The following is a 6,804-nucleotide window of genomic DNA, read 5'->3' on the forward strand; positions in this document are numbered from 1 at the left end:
TTCCAATAGGAGCTACCCCTGCAGCCTTGGTCCCAGAATGTGAAAACACATGGGGAGCAGAAGCAGAGCCTTCACTGATGTGGTGGTGAACATGTAATGGCAGAGTGAAGGACATTGGTTGTTACGAGCCAACTCAAGGAGTCATGTGTCACTGTGGTAAAACTGACTAATAAATCTGGGCAATCGCCCATTGCCAATGCACAGAATCAGGGGAAATCATAAGTCATTGTTGTTTTAAGCTACTACGTGTTAGGGTCTTTGTAAGATAATAATAGATAGCTGGGGCATCCTGTAAGGAAAGAATGTCAACCTGAACCAAGGCAAGGTCAGATGAGAGGAGAAGATGAACTGAGAAGTATTAAAGAGGTGGTTTAGAACTCTTTCAGTCACTAATGGTAGAACTTAACCAAAAAGTGGAATTTATTGGGTTAAGGTACTGAAAAGGATTCAGAACTAAAATGATGTCACAGGGTTCAGTTTCTCTGTATCTCTTGGCTCTACCTTCCCTTAGTTGAGTGATTCCCTGGACTCTGCACAGAGGATTCCAGTGACCTTGGGTATAGTACCTCTCGGTTTATGTCTTCCCTATTTCAAGTCCAGTAGAAAAATCTTCTTTCCTGATCATGCTACAGAAGTTTTGAGATCCACTTTGAATAGACTGGCTGGGGTCATAGGTCCACCCCCAAGAAAATCCCTTTGGATGAGTGGAAATGGTGGGGGCTAGAGAAGAGAGTATATTGGTTATGGCTCCTTCTGTTAAAACTCAGGTTTTAATTTAAAAAAAAATTTTTTTAGAGACAGAGAATGAGTGAGGGAGAGGGGCCAAGGGAGAGAGAGAGAATCTTAAACAGGCTCCACACTCAGCACAGAGCCAGATGTGGGACTCAATCCCATGACCCTGGGATCATGACCTGAGCTGAAATCAAAGAGTCAGATGCTTAACCGACTGAGTCACCCAGGCGCCCTTCAAATAGTTTTTTAAGAGGGGAATTTATTCATCCATATAACTAAAAAGAGAGAGAGAAAAATTCATGGACTGTTTCAACTTTAGGTGCAGTTTAATTTAGAGCTAAAAGAACATCACCAGAATTCACCTCTTGACTTTTCAAAATTACCACCAGTCGAGACACTTGTTACTGGGGATTTTGAAAGCCAAGGAAAGGTGGGTTTGATGATCACAGGTTTCAATGGGTTTGAGGATAACAGGTTCCAATCAAATATATGGGGTTCTTCCTTTTAATCACTTTCTGCAAACCAACACAGCTATGATCTTGGTCTTGGTGTATGGTCATAGGTTAACGTGTAGTGAAGAGTTGGTGTTTAAGTTCATCATTGTTCCAACTGTCTGCAGAGACAAGATTGTAAAACGAATTCAGATTGCTTGAGTTTGGATCCTGACTCCCACACTGATTAGCTGTGTAACCTTGGGCAAGTCATTTAACCACTCAGTGTCTCAGTTCACTCATCTGTGAAATGGGAAATGGCATTATCTACATACCTTAAAGGGTTGTTATTAATAACACACGCAAATCACTTATAAGAGTGTTTAGAGCATGCTAAGTGCTTGATAAATGTTCATTATTATTCTCATTTCTACTGTAAACAAATGACCACTAATGTAGACTTTTTTTCAGAATTATGACCATTTTAGATGGCAGGTGTTGACCTGGTTTAGATTTATCTCTTGGCAGTGAGTGACTGGAACTGTACCTGCTCATATTATGCGTCAGAAAACATCCTGACAGAATTTTGCTATGTATTTACACTGGCCCCAGCCATGGTCCCATCAATTACTGGACTGTAGATACCTTCCAAGACAGATACCTCCCCTTTATTTGTACTTCTTTGGTATGAAAGGAAACCTTTCAAACCTAAGTAAAGTTCAATTAAAGGCCTAAAAGGGGACAAAATAAAGGTTTTTGAAAACTACTATACATTTTGCAATCCAGCGCTGAATAGTAAGGGCAGAATATTGTCCTCTATCTTTTTACCATCTTATTACATAATCTTCATTTTTTTTTGAGAAGCTTAGAAAATGGAAATTTCAAAGTAAGTGTGATATTAGCAATTCATAGGTTACTCAGCTTCTCCTGGCTATTTTTGTTTGGGTTGTTTTGTGTAGTTGCAGTTGATAGAACAATTGTTCTTGAGTCTGGAATTATCTTGGCTCTGGCTGCCTGCATTCCTAACTGCAATGTGTCCCTCTGTGAGAGTAGCAGGGATTAAGCTCTGTAGGCACATTATCCACAGCTTTCTCTCTCTGTTTTGGATGTTGTTACATAAGGCTTCATATTGACCTGAAAGGGGGAGGGGAGAGTGGATAGGGCTGGGGAGACACTTAGATGACTTGAACTACTTCTTTAAATATATATTCAAGTTTATTTATTTTGAGACAGACAGACAGAGAGAGAGAGAGAGAGAGAGAGAGAGAGAGCACGAGTGGGGTAGGGGCAGAGAGAGAGGGAGAGAGAATTCCAAGCACGCTCTGCACCATCAGTGCAGAACCCGATGCAGAGCTCTAACCCATGAACCACGAGATCATGACCTGAGCTGAGATCAACAGACACTTAACGGACAGAGCCACCCAGGCGCCCCCAATAACTTGGAATACTCTCAAAAGTGTTGGGATGTGTAACTTCCATGGGTTTTATCTCTAGGCTAAAGAGTGGTGGGGAGGGTTATGTGAATTTCACCTGATTGTTCTCCAAGTCAGCTTTAGTTAGCCAATAGATTTCTTGTACAAATACAAACATTTGCTGGACATATTCTTGAATCAAATTTCAGGGATGGCTTGGGAATCAGAAACGTCCTGGGTCATACTTTATAGATCTAAATAGCTACCTGAGTCTAAGGTTTCTCCAGGGAAATTCAAGTTGTTTTTTGCCTACAGAAGTTTGATGTCCTAGATGAAGAAATAAAATAATGTTAAGTGTCCTATGATGCTCTGAATTTTAATTCAATTTAATATTTTTGGGTAGCCAGCAAGATTTATTGAGTACTCAGAGTATGAAGAAAATATTGATGTCTAATTTGAGTCTCAAAAGCTTGCATTTTGGATCCCTAAATTAATTGTAATACTTAATTATAATAATTATAATAGTTCATTAATTATAATAGTTTTATTAAGCAATTAAAATGTGCTGGGCATTGTACTGCTTACTTTAATGGTGTAGGTATTTGTATCTCTGCTTTATAATTTAACTAACTGAAACTTTGAAAGTTTAAGAAACTCTCCTGTGGTTACAAGTCTAGTGAAATATGGGAATCTGTCTGTTGTTAATCTATGTTCTTTTTGGTGGGGGGGGGGGAGGGTGTGGGAAGAGAGAGTAAGCAGTGGAGCAGGGCAGAGAGAGAGATGGAGAGAAAGAAACAGAGAGGATCCCAAGCAGGCTCCATGCTCAGCACAGAGCTACAACCCTGGGATCAAGACTTGAGCCAAATTAAGAGTCAGATGCTCAACCAACTGAGCCACCTAAATCTGCCCCTAAATCTGTGTTCTTTCTAAGGCAGTGCTGTCCCATAGAACTTTCTGTGATGATGTTCTATACCTCTGTGGTCCAATGTGACAGCCACATTGTGGCTATTGAGCGTTTGAAGTGAGACTAGTGTAACTGAGGAAATCAGTTTTTTATTTTATTTAATTTTAATTAAAACTAAACTTTATTTATTTATTTTAAAGGTTTATTTATTTGTTTTGAGAGAGTGTGTGTGCAAGCGGAGGAGGGGCAGAGAGTGTGAGGGAGACAGAGAATCCCAAGCAGGCTCTCCTCAGCACGGAGCCTGATGCAGGGCTCATTGCCATGACCGCAAGATCACCACCTGAGCTGATATCAAGAGCCGACCGCTTAATCTACTGAGCTACCCAGGTATGCCTAAAATTAAACTTTAGTAGCCACATGTAGTGGCTGCACCAGACATCACATTGTCTGGTCTATAAACACTCAAACTACTATGATCTCATGTGTAGTCCATTTAGATATCAAAGACATCAAATATAAAGATGTAGTTGGAGAAAAAAAAATGTCATGGAAATCAAAGTCATGTATTATTATTATTTAAAATTTTTTTATTTGGGTAGATTTGACCAAAGCAAAGTCACTTAAATTGCAGAATTCAAAGGGATGTGGACCTCAAAGTTAAATGACTCATAAAATTTAGGTAGGAAAAACTTCTTTTGGAAAATTTCTATTGTGCTCACTTCAGCAGCGCATATACCAAAATCGGAAAATTTCTATTGTACGTTTTACTTGGTGATTATTAATATATTGGCAATGTTGATTATAAGGGGCAGAGCAATTTGAAAAAGGGAAAAATTTGTTCCTGGAACTGTACTCTTACTGCAAGATTCAGTTCTCTAGGCATTTTCCAATCTAGGGAATCACAAATTCCCTGAGTAGCAGGGACACAGGAGTATGTTTATAATCAAACTAATTAACAAAACTGTTTTGATTTCTACTTTCAGGTGTCTCCTGCCTCCAGTCATCTGGTTTTTCATAAATGGCTTTAGAGCTGAATATTTACAAACTGGAGTCTTTAATGTTCAATATTCATAAACAGCCTATGCCTCCAACAAACAGTGATATGAAAACAAAACATAATTGCCTACTTAATAGAACTCTAGATGATAGCCCTTCCTTGTCGGACCTCTGGATTTATGGTTCGTCAGGCTAGGCTGTCTCCCAGACTGGCTAATTTGACTGTAAAGTCTCTTTTCAGTAGAGACCAGTTTTCTTGCACTAGTTTAATTCTTTCTTAGTCGCCAGTCTACCTAGACTTTTCTTCTTTCTCTTTCAATTGATTACAACTTCACTGTCCTGTGGAAATCTCTTTGTTTACTGCTGTGGAAATCCAGGGGGGCCAGAACCGGGTTCATGGCTCTCAGCAACGCTGGGTCCTGCAGCAGACGGGTAAACTGACCAGACCTTGCAGATGCCCTAACCTGAGGTTGGAACTACTCCTGCCCCCCATCTCTCTGTGTGCCTACCCTCAGAAAAACAGATTACAAATGTGGGCACCAGAATCAGATTGCCTGGACCCGATCTCCTCCTGGCCAAGCAAGAGTTACTTAACATTTTTTGGCCTCACACTCTTCATCTATAAAACAGGATAAAAATAGTTTCTATCTGATAATAGTGTTGTGAGAATTAAATGAAAATAATCTGAGTAAGGGCTTAGCATGGTTCCTGGAACATGTGTCCACTCAATGATTATTGATTGTTATAATTATTGGTTATCATTATTCTTTAATGACCATAATCCCCTTCCTTAAGGTAATGTGACTTTTTTATAACATGAAGAAATACACTCTTCAGTTTTATTACACCAAAGGTTTTATGGATTCCCCTCTAGTTGGTCAGTTTCATGTTTTTTCTCTACTCAAGTTTATGTATTTTTTCATCCATCCAACCTTCATTGAAGCCCCATGATGTGCCAGGTACCATCTTAGAGATGGGGACAGAATGTTGAGGGAGACACATTTCCTCCAGGTGCTCATGTTTACTCGAGAAGATAACACAGAAGCAGATCCCAAATGTGGTATTCATTCAAAGAAGTCACTTTCCAGTAAGTATTGTTTTATCAAAACAACTTCCAGCAGGGATTGGCGCAATTGTTCTTTGTTTTCTGGTGGAGGGAGGGGCTGATGGATGTTAATAATAGGCCAGATATACCAGACATTCCATCCACTGGAGTTCCAGTGGTTTAATAAAGTCATTCATACCCTGACGTGAATGAACTATTTCTTATCTGAGATGATAACTGAGAAAGTGAAAATTGTGGCTCGGGGGTGATTTGGTGGCCTAAAGCATTTGACAGAGAGCAGAGCTGGTGTGCTGAGCAGAGTGGGAGCCTCCAGAAAATCAGAAAGCCTATGAAGAACTGGCTACCCATGGAAAAAGTCAGAACACTCAGCTCCTAGTCCCTCTGCCAATTATGATTATTTACCATCTCTGGATTTCTCATTTGTGAAATAATGAGAAATAGAAATGATGCTGCTAGGCTGGATAGATGATCTCACAGACTCAGAACTATGCCTGTACGAGGACCCTAGAGATCATCCAGTCCAACCTGTTTCTTTTTTTAATTTTTTAAAAGTTTATTTATTTATTTTGAGAGAGTGCCCAAGTGGGGAAGGAGGAGAGAGAGAGAGAGAGAGAGAGAGAGAGGAGGGAGGGAGGGAGAGAGAGAAAGGGCATGCATGTGTGAGTAGGGGAAGAGAGAATCCCCTCCCACCATCAGTGCAGAGCCAGACATAGGGCTCAAACTCAGGAACGTTGAGGTCATCACCTAAGCCGAAATCAAGAGTAGGATGCTTAACTGATTGAGCCATCCAGGTGCCCCCAATCTGCTTCTCTTACAGGTAAAGAACTTGTGACTTAAGAGACGTCAAATAACTTGCTCAAGGACACACAGCTTGTTATTTAGAGAATCAGCAAGTCATTAAACTTCTGAGACAGTGCTCATCTCTAGGGTATCATTTGGTTCTATAGGTAGGATATACTGTAAACTTATAACTAAGGGCCAGGATCATGACCTTGAGACATGATGAGGTACTTACGTATATTCTGAATTGTTGAGTTCCGCTTTTTATAATTACCATATGCTCACTACAATGCTAACATTAAGTTTATTTTATTATATTCTGATGATTTGAGAATGATATTGGAAGTATAGTGTGTCTGTCTTAGGCCTATGGGCCCATTACTATAAAATGAAGTCACTACATTTTCATGTATGAGTGCTCACTGGCCAGACACCAGCCCCCCTCTAGTTGTCCCCAGTTGTTTCTGAGAGTTTCTCAAGTTC

The 6,804-nt window shown here is 40.0% G+C and overlaps 1 long non-coding RNA gene across 1 annotated transcript; it reads left to right on the forward strand.

Annotated features, from left to right (window-relative positions):
• Positions 1-3,330: 3,330 nt before the first annotated feature.
• On the forward strand, positions 3,331-5,724 carry LOC128314036 (uncharacterized). Its single transcript, XR_008295375.1, has 2 exons — positions 3,331-3,866; positions 4,463-5,724. It is a non-coding gene; the product is annotated as an uncharacterized LOC128314036 (long non-coding RNA).
• The last annotated feature ends 1,080 nt before the right edge of the window (positions 5,725-6,804 follow it).

The sequence above is a fragment of the Acinonyx jubatus genome, chromosome A1 (genome assembly GCF_027475565.1).
Source record: "Acinonyx jubatus isolate Ajub_Pintada_27869175 chromosome A1, VMU_Ajub_asm_v1.0, whole genome shotgun sequence".
Taxonomy (NCBI): Eukaryota; Metazoa; Chordata; class Mammalia; order Carnivora; family Felidae; genus Acinonyx; species Acinonyx jubatus.